The sequence below is a fragment of the Coenobita brevimanus genome, chromosome 49, assembly GCF_032717465.1.
Source record: "Coenobita brevimanus isolate Jiangsu-jjx chromosome 49, ASM3271746v2, whole genome shotgun sequence".
NCBI classification, from domain to species: Eukaryota; Metazoa; Arthropoda; class Malacostraca; order Decapoda; family Coenobitidae; genus Coenobita; species Coenobita brevimanus.
In genome coordinates this window covers 22,902,806-22,928,074 of record NC_137002.1, presented here as the reverse complement: position 1 = coordinate 22,928,074, position 25,269 = coordinate 22,902,806, and positions in this window count along the sequence as shown.

Below are 25,269 nucleotides of genomic sequence, written 5' to 3'. Positions count from 1 at the left end.
TGTTACATAAATCCTCCCAGTATCACCATCTCTCTCTATCTATGGCCCGACGCCCTAATCCCGCAAAGAGTGGCTGCAGACAAAACACTTCCAAGTCGCTCTGTCACCCACCATTTGACTGCCCTCCCCCCAACTCACTTCCCCTCCCCCGTATACCAATATCACCATCCTCTGCATAAATATTGTGCAAAAGGCTGTTAACTACCTCTATCCAAAAGTACAGTGCTAAGGGAGAGGTGTTAGGGAGTTTCCTTTATCAATGGGAATGTGAGCCCTATTTGAGCTGTGATTTGCTTTTCCGGGAAAGATAAGGAAAGGAAACTGTTGAGTCTGTTTAAGTGTCGTTCATCCTGCTAGAAAAATAGTTGCAGAGGAAAATTAACATAAGCTGTATTGGTTATTTGTGTGAATAGTTATTTGTGTGAAGAACAAGGAAAGGAAAATGCTGAACCTTCTCATTTGTTATTTCTTCCTTCAGAAAATAATATGAGTTTTGAGAAGGTTTCATTCATAAATATGGGTAAGAATCCCACCCCAGGCTGAAACTACTGCACACTGCAAGCTGTCTCGTATGCAAGTGTGGTATGATCCGGAGGGGGCCTTGGCTAGTGTGTGTGTAGTGTAGGAGAAGGAAAGCACCAGGACAAGACCACTACTACACACTACAGGAATCTCTGCACACTACGTCTCTCATATGCAAGTGCAGTATGGTCCTGAGGGGGTCTTGGCTAGTGTATGTGTGTAGTGTAGGAGAAGTAAAAGCTCAGAAAAAGACTACCACTGCACACTACAGGATATCTGTGCACACTACAAGATCTCTCTCATATGCAAGTGCAGTATGATCCTGAGAGGGTGTTGGCTAATGTGTGTGTGTAGGAGAAGGAAAGCACCAGGACAACACTACTACTGCACACTACAGGGTATCTCTGCACACTACAAGATCTCTCTCACTTACAAGTGCAGTATGATCCTGAGGGGGTCGTGGATAGCATGTGTGTGTGTGTAGGAGAAGGAATGCACAGGACAAGACTACTACTGCACACTACAGGATATCTCTGCTCACTACAGTATCTCTCTCTCATATGCAAGTGAAGTGCAGTATGATTCTGAGGGGGTGTTGTCTAGCATGTGTGTGTGTGTAGAAGGAAAGCAGCAGGACAAGACTACTTCTGCACTTTACAGGATACTCTGCACACTACAAGATCTCTCTCTCATACATAACTGCAGTATGATCCTGAGGGGGTGTTGGCTAATGTGTGTGTGTAGAAGGATAGCACCAGGACAAGACTACTACACTCCAGGATATCTCAGCACACTACGTGATCTCTCTCATATGCAAATGCAGTATGATCTTGAGAGGGTGTTGGCTAGTGTGTGTGTGTAGTGTACAAGAAGGAAATAAACAGGACAAGACTACTATTGCACACTGCAGGGTATCTCTGCACACTGCAAGATCTCTCTCATACACAAGTACTGTATGATCCTGAGGGGGTCTTGGCTAATGTGTGTGTGTAGGAGAAAGAAAGCACCAGGACAATACTACTACACACTACAGGATATCTCTGCACACTACAAGATCTCTCTCTCATACGCAAGTGCAGTATGATTCTGAGGGGGTCTTGGCTAGCATGTGTGTGTGTAGGAGAAAGAAATGCACAGGACAAGACTACTACTACACACTACAGGATACTCTGCACACTACAAGATCTCTCTCTCATACACAAGTGCAGTATGATCCTGAGAGGGTGTTGGCTAATGTGTGTGTGTGTAGAAGGAAAGCACCAGGACAAGACTACTACTGCACACTACACAGTATCTCTGCACACTACAAGATCTCTCTCAATCATACACAAGTACTGTATGAGCCTGACGTGGTGGATAGCATGTGTGTGTGTGATGTGGGAGGGTGAATACTGTACTACAAATTCAAATCCAGGGCCTCAGGTAAGGGGTTGATGATAGTGAGGACATTGGGTCAGTATTTAAACTTGGCTCAGTTACTTGTTGGTGGCTTCCTGTGCGTCAGTTTTGTTTATGGTCTTTAGTTATTTATTTAGTTGTTTAGTTATTATTTAGTTATTTATTTATTTATTAGTTATTTACAGTCTTCAGTTTGTTACACCTTTATTGCTCTCTTCTGTGTTATATAAATCCTTCCAGTATTGCCACACTGCATAAATGATGTATATACTACCAATTGCCAGATGCCTTAGTCCCATAAGGGGTGGTCACAAACAAATTGCCTCCATGTCGCCCTGTCCCTCGCCATTTCACTGTCCTTCCCCCAGCTCATCCCCCCCATCTCACATACCTCTCCACCCCATCCCTCTGTCTCATCCTCAGCCTCCCCCTCCCTCTCCCCCCCTTCACCTCACTCACATACACTGTCCTCATTAGTCTCTCACTCTCCATCCTCTCCACATGGCCAAATGATGTTCCAGAGATTATTAACCAGTCATATTGAAAAATAAATCACTTAAGGAGTCTCCATAACACCTCTTTGTTAGTGATTTCTTTGTGGATATGGCTGGTTAATATCCTTTTATACGTTATTTATGCAGAGTATGACATTATTGGAAGGATTTATGTAACAGAAAGGAGCAGTTAAGTGTAAGAAGCAAAATATATCACTTAGGGAAAGGTGTTAGGGGAGGAATGGAAATATGGAATACAGGACAATGCTGGCACAGAATCGTCAGCGTACTTATACTTATGACTAGTATTGTGGACACTAGTGTTGACCCAGTCAAGTATGATAAATAACGAGACTGTGAGCAGTGACTTTCGAAATACAGTATTGTGATCATCAGAATTCAACAGACATTTCAGAATATTGCATTAAGAGTTTCACAATTGTTCAACCAAAAAGTAATTAAATATTCATCCATCCATCCATCATCCAATCCTATGATGCCCCATGAGGAGCATAGGAGGCTGGGGCTAGGCAAGTTGGTCCTGACATTTTAAGATGGGACTGTCCAAAATAGCATCTGTATCTGTGTGTATTGAAGGTGTTTATCTGACATTCCAGTATTTTCGCTCATTAATGCACTGCAAGATGGTTTATACAATTAGGAAATGTACACAGTATTTTGAGAAGTTTCATGAGTGTTGGAGATTTCAAACACTGGATATTGCAAGTCATTTCTCTCTGCATCGATACTTAATTTACTGAAGTGAGTGAATTAAGTTTTTTATGTCTCTCTGAACACTTGACCAAACAAGTATCATGCATAATGGATCCAGTGATTCCCTGCATCATTTAACACTTTATTTTACCATAGGTGTCCCCCTCTTATACTGTATCTGATAATTTACATGAATCTCAGACCTTTGATGTACACAGTTTGATGTTTTTATCTTAGTGGTCTTTTACATGAATTTTAATTCTCTCTGTCTCTGTCTCTCTCTCTCTCTCTCTCTCTCTCTCTCTCTCTCTCTCCCATAATTTCCTTTCTCTCATTGATTTTCTTGGCTGTATGTTGTGTCTTGCCCTTGTGTTGTTTTTTTATTTTACTTTGTCATTTCCTCATCTGCTGTTGTCATGTCTAATATTTATCAATCTATCCCTCTGTGGAGTCTGTGCCATGTGCTGTGTATGATTGCCACTACACTTTTTTTTTTTTTTTAATGCAAAGAAAAGGAACCAAAGGCTAGATATCCAAAAAAAAAAAAAAAAAAAAAAAAAATTGTTCCTTTCAAAAAATAGGAAAAAATTGCCATCTCCAACTTGAATGTTGAGCTGTAACAAGGAAAAAAACAAATGTTTCTAGTCACAAAGAAGTGCAGTGGAGGTGATGTTTAATGTCGTTATTCTGCCATTGAGATGTGAAAAATAAGCTGCAAAAGATAATATTTTCCACCTAACTAAAGTGAATGAAATATAGGAATCCATTATTACAGTCAGTTACCCTATTTTATTTGCCATAAGATGATGTAATATATCTATCTACTTATAGCCAGATGCCCTAATCCCTTAAGGGGTGGCCACAAACAAATTACCTCCATGTCACCCTGTCCCCTGCCATTATGCTGCCCTACCCCCAGCTCACACCCCCTCTCTCATATACCTCTCACTCCATCCCCCTTCTCTCATATACCTCATATACCTCTCATATACCTTGTATGTACCACTCATATACAGTACCCTCGCGTCCAACATGGTAATATTGTCATGCATGGGTCCCGTGTTGGACCAAACACGTGTTGGACAAACAACAGAGCTTATGGGGAAAAATGAATTATGTCAGCAACCCTAGGAAAAGTCACCCTAAATACCTACCATATACCTATACATATATTGGTACTATTGTAATTATAATAAATGGTACTGTGCTATGAATGATAACTAACCTTTTAGGATAGTGTTGGTGGGCTTGCTGGGAATGGAAGGTGGTATCCAAGGCTGTAGGTAGTCCTACTGGGACCCCGGAGGATGGCTGCTGGCGTCACTAGCGGGTAATGGCTGCTGCTTCTCCTCAACCTCCCTCATAAATCCTTCGAAATCACACTCAGAATCACTATCTTTGTCCACAGCCATGGAAGGTCCTGCTTCTGCCTGTCCTAGCACTCTGTAAGCCTTCACTGCTGCCAGGATCTTGTCTTGGTTTTTTATTATGGTCCTCACACTGGCTTCATTCACGTCGTAGGCCTTGGCAATGTCCACATTCCTCTCCCCTTTCTTCTTCCTTTCGATGCTTTCTAGCTTGGTGGCCTGAGGGAGGTGCCGACGCTTCTTGGGGTTCTCAGAAGGCTTCCTAGGCATCGTGAGCAGGGTAAAATGCAGTAACAAGGGCAGAAAATGCAGCAAGAAAAAAGCACCTTCCAGTGCGAATTATGCGACTGAGTGGCTCTGTGGCGGGAGAAATTTAAACAAAACATCACGTGACACCAGAACCGTTTTTAATTGGGTGGCATCACGATCACGTCACGATAGCGGGCGGGGAAGGCTACTTGATCAGAAGTTTTCATTGGCTATCATCATCATGGGAATGTCCAGTATGACCGTGTTGGACCGGGGGTGATCGTGCTACAGGTGAACTCTGCGGATTTCGCCCACTTCTCGGAGCTCTGTGCGTGTTATGCTAACACACTCGTGTTGCAGTAATTAAATCATATTAAATAATACTAATTATTTGCTCTCGGTGCTGGACGTGAATCGTGCTGGACTAATGCGTGTTGGACGCGAGGATACTGTACATCTCATATACCTCATATACCTCTCATATACCTCATATACCTTCTTTCATAATTATACCTCTCACTCCATCCCTCCATCGTGTCATAAAACCAGGACTAGATTACCTCTCATGTACCTCTCATATACCTCATATACCTCTCATATACCTCATATACCACTCATATACCTCTCATATACCTCTCATATACCTTCTCTCATATACCTCTCACTCCATCCCCCTTCTCTCATATACCCCTCCACTCCATCCTTCCATCATATGTCATAAAACCAAGGCTAGATTACACTACAGTATACTCTTTATTATCATTATTATATCTTTATTATCTGTCAGCATTGTGGTTAAAGAAAATATGTTTATTATTATTTTTATTATTATTATTATTATTATTATTATTATTATTATTATTTTCTTCTGCAAGATTGTGTTAGGTTAGATTTGGTTAAGTTTGGTTATTTTTGGCTGATGTTTTAAATATTTGACTGAATTAGATTAGGTTTAGGTGAGGAAGCATGTGGAGTTATGAGGAGAGACAGACAGACAAATGAGACAGTGCAGAGAGTGTTGTGGTGCTGATGTTGATGTGGATGTGGAGTTGTGGAGAGAAGGAAGTGAAGGAGTGTTGTGGTGTTAGTGTGGATATGGAGTTATGTGGAAAGACAGACAGATAAATGAGGAAATGAAGGAGTGTTGTGGTGTTGCTGTGGATGTGGAGTTATGTGGAGAGACAGACAGATAAATGAGAAAGTGAAGGTGTGTTGTGGTGTTGGTGTGGATGTGGAGTTATGTGGAAAGACAGAGAGATAAATGAGAAAGTGAAGGAATGTTGTGGTGTTGCTGTGGATGTGGAGTTATGTGGAGAGACAGACAGATAAATGAGGAAGTGAAGGAATGTTGTGGTGTTGCTGTGGATGTGGAGTTATGTGGAGAGACAGACAGACAAATGAGGAAGTGAAGGAATGTTGTGGCGTTGCTGTGGATGTGGATGTGTGTCATGTGGAGTAATGTGGAGAGACAGACAGATAAATGAGGAAGTGAAGGAGTGTTGTGTTGCTGTGGATGTGTTGAGAAGTGTTAGGAGTATTTTGAGATGGTGTGGCCTTATGGAGAGAATGGAGAAGGAGAGATTGATTTGGAGTGAGGTGGAGGGGTAGAGGGGGACCGAGGATGAGGTGTGGTGGGGTGGAAAAGTAATAAAAATGGTAGTGGTATAAGTTGAGGGGGATGGGAATTGAGGATGAGATGGAGGTGTATGTAAATGAGAATGGTTTGAGTTGGAGGGGGGGCAGCGTGTTGGCAGAGGACAGGGCAAAGTGGAGGTACAGTAGTGAGATTGTAGTGAGGTTATGTGAATTTTGATGAGTCTTTGATATGGGGTAGGAATGAGTCTCCTTGGTTACTAGTCAAATCAAGCCTCTACTCTGATTACACTTGGCCATGAACTGAGCTGAAAGGGGTTAGGGATTTTTGTCAGTTTTAGTTTTGAAGTAGGAATATGTCTCCCTGGTTACTAGTCAGTTTTACCCTCCAGTCTTATAACACAGGCCATCAATTGAGTTGAAAGGAGGTAGAGATTTTTGTCAGTTTAGAGTGAATGAACTATAGTCATCACTCTTAGGAAACACACAGACACAGATATGTAGAGTCAGAGTCCAAGCTGACACTCTCACATTGTTACAAAATTAATTATACATCACAGATTTTTTTCCCATCACCAATTTGTATCAATTGTTGTGAAGTAATTATCTGTTTTGGGGCTGTCTCTAAAGCTGCCAGTCCATAGAAAGAAAATTTGCTCTACCATGGCCAACCTCCATATAAGGATTTCATTTGGGGAATCATAAATTTATTTTGTTTTTTTCTGATATTTTTGATGAATTATGAAACTGGAGACTGTACACACAGGCAAAGGGTGAGAACAGGTTGAGTTGTTTTTGTGGTGCCAGTCTTATCTGAACCTGAACCCAGTGGACTGCAGGCTTAATTTTCCCCTCTCCTGCAGTCCACCAGCCTCCTTGTGGGGAATAGAAAGGTAGTTCAGGGACAGTTGTGTAGCTGTTGCACACTTGTATTGGCTAATCACATGGAGGCTTCCCTATCCAGCACCAGGAGAACAGGTAACGTGAGTAGTGTAGATATATGTAGATACTTTAGACACACTGCTATACTCTGTTCACTTTAACTAGGCATAAAATTGCTATCAGTCCATCTTGAATGCTGAGCCATGAGGTGAGGTTAGCACTGGAATATACTGCTAGTCATGAATAAGTGCTGTGGGAAGTATGCAGGGCTGTCGTATTGCCTTATTCTGCCAGGCTACCTACAGGAAATAAGCTGCAAAAGGACACAAATCTCTCCCAAGTTAAAGTGAATGAAAGGATGAAAAACAAAATACTAAGTTGAATAAGAGAATGAAAATGTGTACCAGGTTAAAGTGAATGAAGTATAGATGGGGTTAGACTGTTGGCACTGCACTTCACTTAGAGGCACTGCACTGCACATGGTAGTATCACAATCCATGCATGTTGCTTTGTTGTGGTCATTAGCCCATACTGAACTTTAGCAACAATATATTTACCTGCGCGCACCCTTTGCCACCCTTCTATATATTTACAGTGTATCCTCAAAGATATGAACAATTTACTTCCTTGTATTGGATGGTGCCATAATGTACCGTACAGTATATTATGTTTGTTGTGGCTGTGGCCCTAGTTTTATCCAGATGTAAACCCAGTGGACTGCAGGCTTAGGGTTAGACCAAGGAGGTATGCACTCCCTGTTATTGTTGTTGTTTGTATAGGCTTAATTTGGATGTAAACTTGGTGGACAGCAGACTGAAACTGGCCACCTCCTGTAGCCACCATCCTCCCTTTTGTGGACAGGGAGGGAATTAAAGGACATTTGTATAGACAGTTGTTATATCAGTGCCACCACATGGAGGCACCCACCACATCACACCACACCACACCACACCACACCACACCACCACACTCTATATAAAACAGGGATATAGGTGATGTGAAGGGCATAAGTGTGGATGTTTATGCCTTTTGGAGTCAGGATTCCAGGGGCTTGATTGGGGAGTAAATGAGTGTTTGGCCCATTTATTTAGGCTTTTGGTTAGTTTATCCTTCTATCAGTGTTTCTTTCTCTCTCTCTCTCTGTAATCTTAGGTGGGAAAAAGTCATGATGATGATGATGATGGTGATGATGATGATGATGGTGATGATGATGATGATGAAAGTGTTGGTAGGATGAGTGAGTGAGGAGAGGATGGAGAATGAGAGACAGACTAGGAGAGTGTGTGAGTGAGGTGGAGAGGGAGAATGGAAGGGGGAAATGGAGGGATGGGGTGGAGAGGTATATGAATGAAGGTGGTGTGAGTTGGATAGATAGATAGATAGATAGATGCAGATGTAGAAGGACTGACAGACATAAAATAGACAGGCAGGTAGATAGATAGATAGATAGATAGATGGATGGATAGATTCAGACATAAAGACTGACATAAAATAGACAGGTAGATAGATTGATAGATAGATGGATGGATAGATGCAAACATAAAGACTGACAGACAAAATAGACAGATAGATAGATAGATAGATAGATGGATGGATAGATGCAGACATAGAAAGACTGACACAAAATAGATAAGCAGGTAGATAGATATGTAGATAGATAGACATGGAAATATAGGTAGGTTCACAGGTAGATGTACAGATAGATAGATAGATAGATAGATAGATGCCAAAGTAATAAGAATATCAGACACATAACAGTTAATAAGAGTACTGTACATGGATAGATACAGGTGGATAGACAGACATAGATAGATAGACAGATAAATAGATAGATAGACAGATAGATAGATTGATGCCAAAGTAATAAGAATATCAGACATAATAGTTAATAAGAGTACTGTACATGGATAGATACAGGTGGATAGACAGACAGATAGATAGACATAGATAAATAGATAGATAGATAGACAGACAGATAGATAGATTGATGCCAAAGTACCCGGTAACAGGAATTTTAGACATATAACAGTTACTAAGAATACTGTATATGGATTGATACAGGTGGATAGGCATAGATAGATAGATAGATAGATAAATAGATAGATAGACAGACAGATAGATAGATGCCAAAGTAACAAGAATTTTAGACATACAACAGTTACTAAGAATACTGTATATGGATTGATACAGGTAGATAGGCATAGATAGATAGATAGCCAGATAGATAGATGGATAGATAAACAGATTCCCAAGTAACAAGAATTTCTGATGTATATCTTAAATAGATTAAATAAGAGTATATTGTATATGTACTGGCCTGGGTATACATCTATTCATTGTTCCATCTGTTTAGTAGTAGTAGCCCCAAGTTCATCCAAAATGTAAACCCAGTAGACTGCAGGCTGAAATTGTCCTCCTGCAGTGCACCATTCTCCTTACCATGGATAGGGAAGTAGTTGAGGGATGTTAATAAAACCAGGGAGTGCAGCCACCCTGTCATATCAGTGCCACCACATGAAGGCACCCCTGTAAATCACCAGAGGGAGACCGAGGATGAGATGGAGGGATGGAGTGGTGAGGTATATGAGAGGGGGGGATGTGAGCTGGGGGGAGGGCAGTGAAATGGCAGTGGACAGGATGACATGGAGTTGCTTTGTTTGTGGCCACCCCTTACAGGATTAAGGCATCTGGCTATAGATGGATCGATAGACTTTTAACATCAACATTGTATCAGTAACATCTAAGAGGAAATTTGGGTGGAAGTGGCAGAATAAGTTGCTGAAGAGGAGGTGTTTGGAAATTACCTGATTCATACCTGATATTTAGTCTCATTAAGGTGCAAGAGGCAGATTAAGTTGCTTAAGAGGAGTTGTTAGGAAGTTCCCTGATTGTGACAGGATACTGAGCCAAGAAAATCAGTAAGACGTTGGAGAATATGAGACGGTTTTATCCTGTCTTACGTTTGTTTTAGTTTTTTCGTTTTATTTTTTCCACGTACTACAGTTTCTTCCTCCTGTTCTGGTGTTTGCTGTTCCCTGCCTGTAGTGTCTCCTGCTCTTGAAGTACTGGCATAATTTACTCCCTGGCTCTAGAATTTCATCAGAGTAATTCCATATACAGTGAAAGTCCTCTGATCTGGCCACCAATAATCCAAAAATCACAATGCTCTGAATTTGTCAAGGCAAAATGTTTTGAAATTTTTTGGGCTTTTTCCAATTTCTCTGGGCATTATCTCAGGCTTTATCTGGCTTGAACTTGCCTTTGGACTTGGATGTTCCTGCCTGCAACTATTCACCTACACTTCTATGCATTTCCAGTAAGTAAAACAATAACCCATATTATTTTAGGTGTTTATTTAATGATCATGTATATATTTCTAATGTTTTCAAAGGGCCCTCCCAATATTCCGACAAAACCAGTACAGTAGTCCAAAATACCCTCGGTCCCCTACGATTCGGAATACAGGACACTCACTGTATATAATTTGCTCTCCTGTAAAACTGTTGTCACTACATTTAAAGCTGTATATGAACATAGGAGCAGTTTACACGTAGTATGCTGTTGTTTATTACTAAGTAGTCAGGATGTGCAGTGAAGGGTTAGGGTTGAAACAGTTCATAAGCAAATATAATCACTTCTCTCTGTGGTGGTAAGTGGTGGCAACCATCATCCACTCACTTGATGTAGTGCTGCCTAATTCTTCCTTCACATTTATCTTTTTTTTTTTTTCCCATCCTTCTTGCTACTTTTCCTTCCACTTCAGGTGGCTTTACACTGAGTGACAAGCCTAATGGTTTCCTGTACCCCAGGAAACCATTTATAATGCTGGGTGGTAACCATATAACCAAATAATGGGGTGATGTGGAGCCTGCTGTGGTGCCCCTGTTAACTGGGTGAAGGGACATAAATGCAGTGTCCATCCAGGAACCAAACCTCCACACCCTTCCCCTTGGGCCTCACTGGCCACTGTAGGGAAACATTGGTTCACTGCATGGGATGGTCCTGCAGGGGCAGTTGCTTGCCTGCAGTTGATGGGTCTGCTTGGCCACACACACGGTTACTCAACAACTACTAGTACTCTTGACAAACACATTCACATTCTGATGTTTATAGGAAGTCTTGAATGTTATTTTAATAATTGATTAAGATAGTATTTCTTGCTGAGAATCCTGATTGATCCATTATGCATGATACTGTTTTGCTGAGCATACACTAGATGATTTATGCTGATAGTGTAGGGTAGGTGGTGGTGATGATGATGATGATAATGATAATATTTGTTATGCTGGAAAGAACACATTACAGGGTTTGGTAAGTCATAATGATGTGTATCAGTATTAATGTCTGCAAGAGTGAGGTAGCAGATTCATGCTGTTAGTGTATGGTGGTGATGAATATCTGTGTGTGTAAATAATAAGCAAAGAGTTGGCCTATATTAGACAGCCAGTTAAGTCATAGCAGTGAGGAATATTGCTTTGGGTAGTGTGAGTGTAGATGTGGAAGGCTTTATAAGTGCTGGGCGAGAAATATACTTTATTGTAATATTTCCTGTCATGTGCAGTCCATACTAAAGTGCATTCACCTCTTCAGTCCTAATGTCAGGGCTGGATTCAAAGTTATTTAATGTGGCATAGCAGAGTGAGGTGCATAATATCCTTCATTTGTGTGTGATAAGATGTACCTTTGTCCTTTACCTCACATTCAAGCATCTATGAGAGCATCAGGCAGTAACTCTCTTGTCTCTGCTTCACGGAGCTCTTTTGCCTGTGTGTCATGGCTGGATTCAGAGATATTTAATGTGATATAGTGGAGTTAGGTGCATATTATCATTGATGTGTGGGTTATGATATGAACCATTGTCCTTTACTTCATATTCAAGTGTATCTGAGAGCAGTGGGTATATAATTCTCTTGTCTCTGTTTCATGGAGTTCTTTTGCCTGTGTGTCATGGCTGGATTCATAAATGTTTAGTGTGATGTAGTGGAGTTAGGTGTATAAAGTGTATCTGAGAGCAGTAGGTATATAATTCTCTTGTCTCTGTTTCATGGAGTTCTTTTGCCTGTGTGTCATGACTGGATTCATAAATGTTTAGTGTGATGTAGTGGAGTTATGTGTATAAAGTGTATCTGAGAGCAGTGGGTATATAATTCTCTTGTCTCTGTTTCATGGAGTTCTTTTGCCTGTGTGTTGTGGCTGGATTCATAGATGTTTAATGTGACATAGTAGAGTTAGATGCATATTATCATTCATATGTGGGTGATATTGTGAACCTTTGTCCATAATATCACTTGGAATTCCTCTGTTTTGTCTCTGGATTGGTCTGCCTTGCTTGTGTGTCATGGCTGGATTCATAGATGTTTACTGTGATGTAGTGGAGTTAGGTGCATATTATCATTGATGTGTGGGTGATAATATGTACCTTTGTTAACTGTGTCACATTCAAGCATCTGTAAGTCCAGCAAGGGAAAGTTCTCCTGTGTGTTTTATGGCTGGATTCATTGGCCCGTAGTCTTGTCAGTTGAGGAAGCTCCCTAACACCATTCTATCTACTATCTATCTATCTATTGCCAGACACCTCAATCCCGTTTGGGGTGGCCACAAACAAATCGCCTCCAAGTCGCCCTGTCCCCCGCCATTTCACTGCCCTGCTCCCAACTCACACCCCCCTCTCTCATAGACCTCTCCACCCCATCCCTCCATCTCATCCTTGGCCTCCCCATAGTGATTTATTTTGCTCTTTACACCTTGCCATCCTCATTTGCGTTGCTTAAATCAGTCCAGTTTCACCATACTCTGCATAAATATTGTAGAAAACTATATTAGCCAGCCGTATCCCAAAGTAAATCAGTAAAGGAGTGGTGTTAGGGAGCTTCTTTAACTGCCAATAATATAAAAATGTAGTAGAGTGAGATGTATATTGTCACTGATGTGTGGGTGATAGGTTTCTTAACACCTTTTCCTTGGTGATTTACTTTCCCTATTACTCATACATCATAATATTCTCATGCATGTTATTTATATGCTTTTATTAACATAGTATTGATCAGTAACATGCAAGAGGATGTTAAGGTGTAAGGTGCAGAACAAGTTGCTGAGGAAGAGGTGTTAGGAAGTCTACAAAGCCACTGACAGTATAACCCATGCACTGGATACTTTTGATAGATAGATAGATAGATGGGTAGATAGATAGATAGATAGAAAGATAAATAGATGGATAGATAGATAAATAGATAGATGGATGAATAGAAAGATAGATAGATATAGATAGATTCCTGCTTCAGCCACACTATTATATTGAGCAAAGGGTAATATAGTAGTAGTGAGGAGGGTTACTGAAGGCTGTATTAATTCATGTTTATCTATATTATTACTGATGCAAAACTCTTCCATTCAGCTCAGGAAAAACACTGCTAAACACACCCCAGTAGTGAGATATTTAGTGTGTTTTTTCCACAGCGTCACCACACGGAGGGTATTGGTGTTTGCAGGTAGGCGATGTTTGTAGGATGGAGGTAGGGTTTGTGAGGCTTTGAATAATTGTATGGCATTATCACTGAGCATATTGTTGGTGGTTTATATATGTTAAGTTAGGCAGCAGTTATTGTTTTGCATTGTAAGATATGTTGTTAATATGTGTTCTTAAGTTAGTTTATATATGTTGTTATGTTGATGGAGGGATGGAGTGGAGAGGTATATGAGAGAGGGGGGTGTGAGCTGGGAGCAGGGCAGTGAAATGGCAGGGGTCCAAGCAACATGGAGGTGATTTGTTTGTAGCCACCCCTTACAGGATTAAGATGTCTGGCAGTAGATAGATAGATAGTTAGTTACATGTTAAGTTAGTTTATATATGTTGTTAAGTTAGTTTATATATGGTGTTAAGTTAGGTTTGAAGTTGTGTTTTGCAAGAGTTAGGATTGGTGGTGCTGGAATGCGTGTCCCATTTCACTGGTCCTGCTGTTGGTGGTTGGTTAGGTAGTAGATGGGTGGCAACCATTGTCCCTGGGAGGTACTACCATGGGAGTGGTGTGGGGGCAGTATCCTGGTACCTGGCCTTGCACAACACTCTCAGGCGGGGAACTCATCCACATTTACATAGCAGTCAGAGTCCAGGATCAGACTGCTACACATGCACATCTCTTGTACATAACTAAAGTCTATTCACTGGGGTGGGTTGAATATGTTAGCCTGGCACAGCACTCTCAGGCGGGGAACTCAGCCACATTTAAACAGTAGTCATAGTTAGGGGTGAGACTACGCTTAGGAATCAGCTAATCTGAAAGGGGTGAGGGATGTTTGTCAGGTTAAACACACTATAGTTATGCCAGCTAGAAGAGGGTAGGGATCATTATCAGGTTAATATAAATGCACTACAGTTGATTGGAATAGGCCATGAACTGAGCTGAAAGAGGTTTGGGATCATTGCCAGGTTAAACACACTATAGAGTCAACAAGTAGAATTTTCTGACGTGTGCGTGTGTAGCCAAGACCTTCAAAATCATTTATGTAATGTTGTTGAACGTTTGCCCAGTTTTGTGTGTAATGATTTCTTGTGTTTGGTGCCTACTTCCTTCATCCCTTAGGTGGAAATTTGAATGATGATGATGATGATGATGATGATGATGACGATGACGATGATGATGATGATGATGACGATGATGATGATGATGATGACGATGATGATGATGATGATGATGATGATGACGATGATGATGATGATTTCTTTTGTATTGTTATGATAGTTCTTATTTTTTTTGGCCCTGGGTCCTGTCTTACCCAGTCTTCTGTGTGGGAATTAGGGTTATGATGATGAAATAATTTGTGTTTGTGTGAGAGAGAGAGAGAGAGAGAGAGAGAGAGAGAGAGAGCAGTACAGTGCAATTCCCAAAATCCGAAATTCAAATATTCAAAAAATACCAGTTTTCCAAAAGGTTCTAGGAAGAGTCATTGTGCCAAAAAATTTCATGACAACATATTTGCCGCCAGAAAATGTCTTGGTCTAGTTTCCAGGGTCGCTGTACAGTCATGTAAGGCGGCTCAGACTGGACTGGCATGAACCGTGTACAGTACGTGATTCAGTAATTTTTTGCTCTGTGGGTTTATTCCCATGGATGAGAGAGAGAGAAAGAGAGAGTGATTGAGTGAGAGAGAGAGAGAGAGAGAGAGAATGAAGAAAAAAGTGTTTGTTGTTGCATTTTCCCACCTGGCCATCAAAACCGTGATTATGGACTAAATTAAATACCGGGTACAATTATTTTTCAAAGGAGTACAAGCAGGTGTGTGTCCAGACTTATAACTGATGGCAAAGATAGGCAATTCCAGGCACCTCTTTATCCTAACTATTTCGGATTTTGGGAATTGCACTGTATGGGGGGGTATAAAATGATTAACCTGGGGAAAGCCACATCCAGATCATAATTCTTCCCTTAATCCTTCACTGCGTATTGGTTCTGCCCTCAAGGTTCACATTTACCTTTTCTCCTTCAATAATATCAGGAGAGTAAGATTGGTATAGGAAAATGTAGAGCTTCATAACATTCCTCCTGAAAGAGCAACATAACATTTTTCCTGGAGATAAGATTGGTATAGGAGATAGATATATAAGATTAGATGGGTATAGGAGATAAGATTGGTATAGGAGATAAGATTGGTAAGGAGATAAGATTGGTATTGGAGATAAGACTGGTATAGGAGATAAGATTGGTATAGGAGGTAAGATTGGTATAGGAGATAAGATTGGTATAGGAGATAAGATTGGTATAGGAGGTAAGATTGGTATAGGAGATAAGATTGGTATTGGAGATAAGATTGGTATAGGAGATTGGTATATAAGATAAGATTGGTATAGGAAAATGTAGAGTTTCATAACATTCCTCCTTAAAGAGCAACATAACATTTTTCCTTCAATAAAAGTCCTCAGGAGTTAACTTGACAAAATATCAAAGGTCAGCCATATACAACAAAAGATTAAACTAAACCAATAAGGTCAGGAGTTAAGCAGAGCAAAAAATACCTGGGTTAAATCATATTGAATATTAAGATTAAATTTGTCCCTGTAGTTAAGAGTCGTTGGGTGTTAAATAGAAAGAACTACCCAAGTTAAACCACAGCCATAGAAGAATTAATAGTATTGTTAACACTTTGACTCCATACAGATTCTCTGTTGAATAAAATCATGAGGACACAACCAAAACATAGTAATGGAACTAAATTATACCATGGCTGTACAACTGCTAAGAATTTTGTCTCAGAATAAAATTGCCAGAAGGTAATCTACAGTTGATACAAAGTCAGACAGATGATGTAAAGGAATTGTTAACATTTTACCTGCCATATACAGGCTGGCTCATATTTAACACTGCACAATCCACTCTGGTGGCCAGTTTCTCTTGTGTTGGCATGGCTAAGTGTTATCAGCATCTACACTGTCTACTTTGCATCATTAATTTCTTACTCCCAGAGCCACACCCACACCAGCAGGCTGAGCTATCCCCTTAATACACAAGATATTGCCACATGCTTTTCTGGTGGAGTGCTTTATATGGGTCATCCTGTATATAACAATTATTTTAACTCTATACCATATATTTCTTCACAATAAAAATGTCATAATTTAATGGGAACCAAATACCCAGTGAGGGGTTGGGGGGGGGAGGGAAGAATGTACCTGGATGTGGTTCTTTACATGTACACCTCATGAGATGTTTAGTACAATTATATGTAATGTTTAGTCAGTCAGAGCCTTATAGTTAAAACAGTGTGTGTCAGGGTATCTGATCTCCAATTTTGATCACTTGTCTATCCATCTATCTATTGCCAGATGCCCCAATCCTGTAAGGGGTGGCCACAAACAAATCGCCTCCATGTCGTCCTGTCCCATGCCATTTCACTGCCCTTCTCCCAGCCCACACACCCCTCTCTCATATACCTGTCCACTCCATCACTTGTAAATTTTAAATGTGATCAGCGTGCATCCCAGAGTATGTACAGTAGTCAGCAGTGATATGAGAAGGACAGGTATGGGAAATTATCATATGAAAAGGTCCTTGTCCCTAACCTGGCACACTCGGTTTTAATTATATGGCTGTAAGTCCTCTTTATAGGTCTGGGATGTGTGTGGGGAAATTATTATCACTACAGTTACAAATAATAATAATAATAATAATAGTAATAATAATAATAATAATAATAATAGTAAGAGAAATAAAACAATGGTGAGACATGCTATGTTTTATAACTGACGAGTGGGAGAAGATTCTGAATGATATTAAAAAGAAAAAAATCATGCAGTCCTTTAGTGCCTCTTTTGGAACATAGGAGCCCAAGGCTAGTCTGCTTATTTCTGCACAGTCCAAACATTAAGGGGACAGTGGTCATTTATAAAAAGCTGATTTCCCAGTTTCCCCCAGTGTGCAGTCTCAGATGTATTGAAAAGGCAGTCATATTATGGATCACCTCGTCTGATTAAAGACTTTTGTCTGATACAAGAAAAGTGTTAATAATTTAGAATGCATCCCTGACTTATAAAGTTCTAATATTTTGGAAAGCATCTCTTGTATTTTTTAAAAAGTTGCAATATTGTATTTTTGTACATCCCTGTCTCGTATGGGAAAATTTTGACAATTTGGAAAGCATCCCTGACCTATAAGAGGACTGACTGACTGAATAATATAAATAAGTTCTATATTATTGCTTAGTATGTTGATTCACAGCAGATTTATGATCAATTTCTTGCCGTAGCTGTGATTTCTTTTTTTCAGGCCGGATAAGAAGAGGAGAGAGCAGAATATATCCTATGTTTCTCAGTTACGAGAAGAAGTAGATCATAAGTGTTTGTGAATCCCTTGTAAGATTTTAACCCTTAACCCCTTGTACCCCTTGAGGGTTACATTAGAATAGCTTAAACTGAGGTTCTGTTGAGCTGCTTAAGTTAAATAGGTTCTTGGAGGGAATAGTTTTCAGGGCTTCTAGCCTTTGGTACCATTTGCCTTGCATTAAAAAAAGAAAAAAGTGAATTCACTATCCAACGGCAGTGGATTAACCCAAGCAGTGCGAGGGCGCTGTTGTACAGGGTTAAATAAATCAGTTAGCCTTAAACTTGGTAATTCATTCCTTGAGGTCACAAGAGAATTCCACCAAAGCCCTTCAATAATTATTAATTGATTTTCCTTGAGGCAGTCATTGTACCTTGTGACTCTCACTTTCTGATCAGTTTTGGGGCCAGAGCATAATCTGATAATGGTTGAGTAAATATGATATAAGCCATAATTTTTTCTGGAGTTCTGGCACCCCAAAATTGCCACTGCAACCCAGCATAAAACCTCCAGTATTTAAAGCACATAAAATAATCAGTTTTTAGTTGTCTCTATACTTAAAGCTCAGTCTAGTTTACCTCAAAGCTTGTGTGTGGTTTGGGCTTCTGGCTCTAAGGGTGAAGGGGTTAAGGGTTAAAATCTAAACATCTCATGAGGTGTTAGCCTTTATGTAACTTTGTACTGCTTTGTGTGCATGGTGACTGAAAGTTAAATAAAGTGTGTGCATGGAATTTTTATGAAATGAAGAAAATGTGCAAAGAACTGCTAATACTATCATCCTGACCCTGGTGGTATTAGTTGAAGTCCCAGATTCAACTGAACATGAACATGGTAGACTGCAGGCTGAAGGTGCCCTCATCTTGCAGTCACCAGTCACCTTTCGGGGACTGAGAAAGTTGAGTGACGTTTTTCTAACCAGGCAGGTCCACTTGCTTTTTATATCAGTGGCATTGCATGAAGGCATCTGTCGTCAGCATCATTCTGACCCTAATTCCCACATATAAAGGCTGAGGTAAGTTTGAGAGACTGGGTAATTAAAAGTAAATATAAATAATAAGACCTATCAATGGCATGTTCAGTGAAATGGACCACACACATTCATACACCATTCTAGGCATCAGTTCTCTGTAAAACTGGAGACCTAACCACCCAAGAAGTCCATTTCTCATGCAATCATCATCTAAATCCCAATTCCCACTCTAAGTTGAGGTGAGGTAGTGTACAGAAACTTTATCAACAGCATGCTCAATGTGGGCCACACACACACGTTCAAAGACCATTCAAGCCTCCAGAAACCCCAGTTATAATCAGAGAACATAAAAAGGTTGACCTAGCAGAGTACTGTAATGACCTGTGGAATGGGCCACACGGCAAATCCTGGTTGTGTAAGTCTAGTGAGCCTCAGTTCTGGGGTGGGAGTAAGTCTCCTCAGTTACTATAGTCAGCTTTTTTTAATCTGAAGGAATTGGGCCTTTCCCACAGCTCTTCATACTAAGTTTGTTGTCTGAAATCCATTGAGCATTGAGTTGGAGGTAGGAATGAGTCTCTATGGTTACTACTCAAATGCCTGGCCATCTTGAAGGGAGCGATATGTCAGACTAGAGCAAGTACTTCGTAGGGAGTTTTAAATAGGAAGAGTACTCAAGTAATAGGAGTTGACAGGGCCTTAGGTTCATGTACTCTCTCTCAAGCTGAATAAGAAATGCATGGAAGTAGCATGAATAAAATATCAGATATAAGGTGTCAGCACAGACCCAAAGATAGTACAGTATTAGCTTGTACTGCAGTTTTGACCACTTGACTCCTGTGGCAAACTTATAATTTTATTCTGGCTACTTTCAGGCAGTGTTTTTTTAGCATGGGAGAGTTTTTGAACTTGAGGGGTCACACAGCATTCGTGAAACTTAAGTGGAAGAACTGAGTTAAGTGGCTTGGAGTGATTGAAGTTAGGGTTTACATAGAGCCTTCATCAAGTATACCTTCAGACAATGTAATTCAGTAAGGGAGAGAGACTTGAGAGGCTACAAATACTTTTTATTAACTAATACAGTAGGGGAGAAAAGTTAAATCAAATCATTGGAGGCAGCAGGAATACACTTTAATGTCAATAGTGAAGGGATTGAATTTGTGTGTTAGTAGGTGTATCTTAGAATATAAGAGCTTTATATCGTACACATTGAGCTCATATTTTTACCATTGGAGTCTTTACAGAATGACTGAAACAGTTCATTAGTGCTTATTATATGATACTTCATCTGTGTATCATAATACTAGGTTCACATTAACCTGGCAGAGATGTCTGACCTCATTGGCAGAATAAGACAGTGCTGTAGTTCTACATCCCTCCCATGAAACGTTGTGAGTAGTTTGATATGCTAATTTTAATCTCAAGTAACAGCTTGGCGTTAAAGATGTAGAGATGCCAGTTTTAAGCCTAGTTAGAATGGATAGATTGTAAGGTTTTGAGTATATTCAAATGTGGATTGGAGTCAGCCTTTCGACCTTACCATTTTTAAGTCTCGGTTGGAATTTCTTCATTCTCAAAGTTCTTAGAGGGTACGACCATTGAATGCCGTTTCCTTTGTGGTTCATGTTTTTGTACCCGTATTAGAAAGGTTCCATTAAAGAATTTGCCTCATGTATCTTTAGTTTCTGTGTCATTCTGTGTTCTAGCAGTGCGAAATGTAAAGCTGATATGTTAAAAGTCCTGCCATTGGATAAGATGGTATTATTCTAAGTATGGCAGGACCTTAAGTTTTTAATGTATGTAATTGCCAGAGGTTGTTTTACCAGGAAGTGGCCTCGTCATCTGTCTTATCATGCCATTATGTGGTGTTTTAATCTTTATTCCTTTCAGGTCTTGTTTTGTTCACTTTGTCTTTTTGTTTCTCTCTCCCTCTGTATAAATATGTTTCTCTCTTCCTCTGTATACATATTTCTCCATTCCTGTGTGTGTTGATTCATATGTTTCTCTTCCTCTGTAAATTGTTATATTGTCATATGTTTCTGTGTCATCACTCTCTGTTCCACTGTATTCTGTCACATGTTTCTATCTCATCTCCCTATCTTCCTTTGTACATTCTGTCATGTGTCTTTCTCCTGTACAGTGTATTCTGTTGTATGTTTCTGTCTCTCCTCTCTCTCTTTCTCTGTATATTCTGTTGTATGTTTCTATCTCCTCTCTCTCTTCCTCTGTATATATTGTCAGATGTTTCTCTTCTGTATATTGTGTCGTATGTTTCTATCCCTTCACTTTCTTTTCCTCTGTACAGTATAATTCCATCACATGTTTCTTTCTCCTCTTTCTCTCTCTTCCTCTATATATTCTGTTATATGCTTCTCTCTCCTCTCTCTTTCTTCCTCTGTATTTTCTATCATGTGTTCCTCTGTCTCTTTCTCTTCCTCTTTATGTTCTGTCATATGTTTCTTCCCTCTCTCTCTCTCTCTCTCTCCCATACTATCATCACAGGTGTAACTACTAGGGAAGTAAAAGTCCTAAGTACAACAGTATACATTTATTATAAACAAGTTTATATATGCATGTACAATGTGCTCACCCTTGTGAGTGAGGGGACATACAAGCATAATAAATATAAGCAAACAATTACCTGGTTTGAAGTCCTGTGTGTGTAGAATCTGAAATAAAATAGTTACCCCTGAGAAAGAAATATAATAGTTACCCCTGAAATATAAGAGAAAACATTAGTTGAAGGAACTCATTCACACTGATGTGCAGGGGTGGGGTAGCCTGGCCAGCTCCAGCTGCACCTCCACCAGGGTGTCTGACCCAGTCACTCACCCCAGCCAGCAGGGTGGAGCCCAGTGAGTGGAGGGTGTGGTGGCTGGCAGTAGCTGCTGCTACTGCCAGCCACCACACCCTCCACTCACTGGGCTCCACCACAGCACTGATGGTGGTGGTGGTGGTGGTGGTGGGAGTGTGAGTGTATGTTTGGATGTATGTGTGTGTGGCTCAGTTGCCACACACACATACATCTAGAACACTCACACTCCCACCACCACCACCACCACCATCTTGGCTGGGGTGAGTGACTGGGTCAGACACCCTGGTGGAAGTGTTGGGCCGGGGGGGGGTAAACCCACTGGAGCTGGCCAGGCGGGGGAAGGGAAAGGCGGTAAAGCTGGGAGGAGGAGAGAGAAGCAATGGGTTGGGGCCGAGATGGGGAAACAGATTGCCCCGCCGGCAGGCCAACCCCGTATAATCCCGTTAGGGATTGGGTAATCTGGCCCTATCTAAACCCCTGCCCACCCTTCCCTCCCCTCCTCCCAGCCCTTCCCCTTCCCCCACCACCCCTGCACATCATGGCTCATATTCCCACTAGTAAAGGACACTCCCTACCACCTCACCCTTGCCAGATTATTTATACATATTGACAACAGTGTAATATGCAAAATAAAACATAAGGGAAGAGGTGGTAGTGAGGCCTTAAGCCAATGAGAATACAAGCCACAACCACACACACATACACACAGAAGGAGAGAAAGGAAGAGGGTAGAGGGAAGGTTGGTGACTCCTGGGCAGCCACTGCTGGGATGTTAGGTTGGCCCCCAGTTGGAAAGAGGAAGGAGAGGTGGAGGGAAGGAAGAAGGTAAGGATGAAGGATGGGAAAGGAAGGATTGGGAAGGACTGAGGGAGAGGATGAAGTCTGCAGCCATCTGAAAAGAAAAGAGAAACTGATAGTACAAATGTTGAAACAGTGTAAAGTTACCCCTTCAGCCTATGTTGTGTCATTTTTTTATTCCTGCTGGCCACAGACTTAGTTTAGGAATTATGCCACTCCTACAATCTTAGAGTTGTGGTTGCATGACAGTGAGTTATGGGGTACAACTGTCTTCTTGGTTACTAGTCAAATTTACCCTCCACTCTGACTACACCTGGCCATCAACTTGACCGAAAAGGCTTAGGGGTCTTTGGTGAAAACACAGTGACTATAGATAAGCTACAGCCCTCACTAATCCTCTCATTATCAGAAGTCTCCCTTAAGCTGAATCAAATCATCCTGTGGTACCAAGAGTAAGACTTTTTCTGGGGTGAAGTAAGCAACTAATATCAATATAATTATAAAGCTCGTACTCTAATCCTAACCCAATATCACAGGTATGAGGAATGGAAAAATGCAACACAATGTTCTAGGTAACAGAGGAGACTTCATAAGACCTGTTCTTTTGCTATTTATTATCCCTAATATACCTTAACATTCTCCTGTATGCTATTTATGTCATCTTAATATCAATGTACTTTGCTTCAATAACATATAAGATGATACTGAGGTATAATATCCTGGACAAACTGCTTGAGAAGAAGTGTTAAGACATCCACAAAGCCACTCAGAATATGACCTACAGTCCTATGATATAACTGGTAATGACTCAGAGACTTGGGGGATGAGTGTATGAGGATGGTATGATGTTGAAACTGTTGGTAGAATGACATGGGGATGATGCCTGTTGGTCTACTAGAGCTCATGGGCCAGAATGAACTGTGGCTTACATATGGTTCAAATTGTATAGATGACTGAAGATTATTATATCACATACAATGCTACCAGGGGCATACGTCAGTCTCTATCTATCTACCTATAGCCAGACACCTTAATACCAAAAGGGGTGGTCACAAAGAAATTGCCTCCATGTTGCCCTGTCCCCTGTCATTTCTCTGTCCTCCCCCCAGCTCACACCTCCCACTCCCATACACCTCTCCACTCAGTCTCCTACCCTAAAATGTTCTGGACCATTGCAACTTAGTCTTATGCCCCTGTGCTCTGAAAACAGCAACTTGGGATGGGCAGTTCTTCATACCTCATGACTTGAACCTTACCAGCTTAGCTAACTTGGCCTAAAACTGCCATTAATCCATCTTGAATACTTAGTTAAAACACTTTATTAACACTAGAATATGACGCTAGTTACCAAAATGTGTTACAAAAAGAAGCCAGAACCACAACATTACCTGATTCTGCCAATGAACCAGCCAAACTAAGCCAAGAAAGGACTAAAACCTGGGCTAAGTTAAGATCAGAGAGCTACAGTCACCACCCCACTCCACACCAAACACTCCTCTCCACCCACACCACCCACTGTTTCCTTCCTCACCTCTGAACCTGCATCTTACTGCCCTACCTACAACACTCATCTCCATAGCCTATACTTCCCCTGCTACAGTCCACATTTCACAGCCTAGCATTGGGCACCTGCTCTTCTGTAAAGGGTTGGATAATAGATGGGTGGTAGCAAGAGTAAAACAATACTGATGTCCTGACTAAGCAGCCCCATCTAGGGACCCTGCACTAACCAGGTGAGGTAGTACAGGGTTAAATGACTGCCTAACCCCAGGGGACACACATGATGGGACAGCAGCAGGTTGAATGACGCATGGATCGCCTAGCTCAGGGCCCTTAAACTCATGATGGGGAAGTAAAGGTTGAATGATGGATGGATGGCCTAGCTTAGGGTCTCCCTTCACTCCTGGTGAGGCACTCAGGAGCTGAATGATAGATGGGTGGTGGCAAAACCTGATGTCCTGATTTAATTGTCTAGCTTCAGACTCCTACATTCTTCATGGTATGATGGATGGATGGCCTAGTCTCAGCCTCCTGCACTCCTGAAGGGACAATAAAGGAATGGATGATACACAAATGGCCTCACCTCGGCCCCCTACACTCCTAATGGATTGGACGATGATTGGACGGTGAAAAGAATAAAACAGAAATGACATCCTCAGGCTGAAGAGGTAAATGCCTATTCCTTTCTATTGTCAAAAACTGGGCAAATATGACTGTGTAAATCAGATTATCAAAAAATTTATGTATCATACTATATTACTGAAGAAAAACTGGAAGCAACCTAACAATGCTGCCAAAACATGGATGCTCAACCTTTTTAGCCAAATGGACCAACTTCCTATTCAAACAGACTTGGTGGGAACTTCCTACTCAAACAGACTTGGTGGGAACTTTGTATTCAGACAGACTTGGTGGCAACTTCCTATATAAACAGACTTGGTGGGAGGTTCATATTCAAACTTGGTGGGAATTTCTTATTAAAACAGCCTTGGCAGGCTGCACTGCTGCTGGCAACTTTACCCATAATTATACTGGTACAAGTAATTCCATTGTACAGGTGATAGGGAGGCACTTCTTATGGCAGCATGAATAAAATCCAGCAGTTCTGATGCCCACTTGTATGAATGTCCCTCAGTTCTCTTTCAGACCCCTTAAAGAG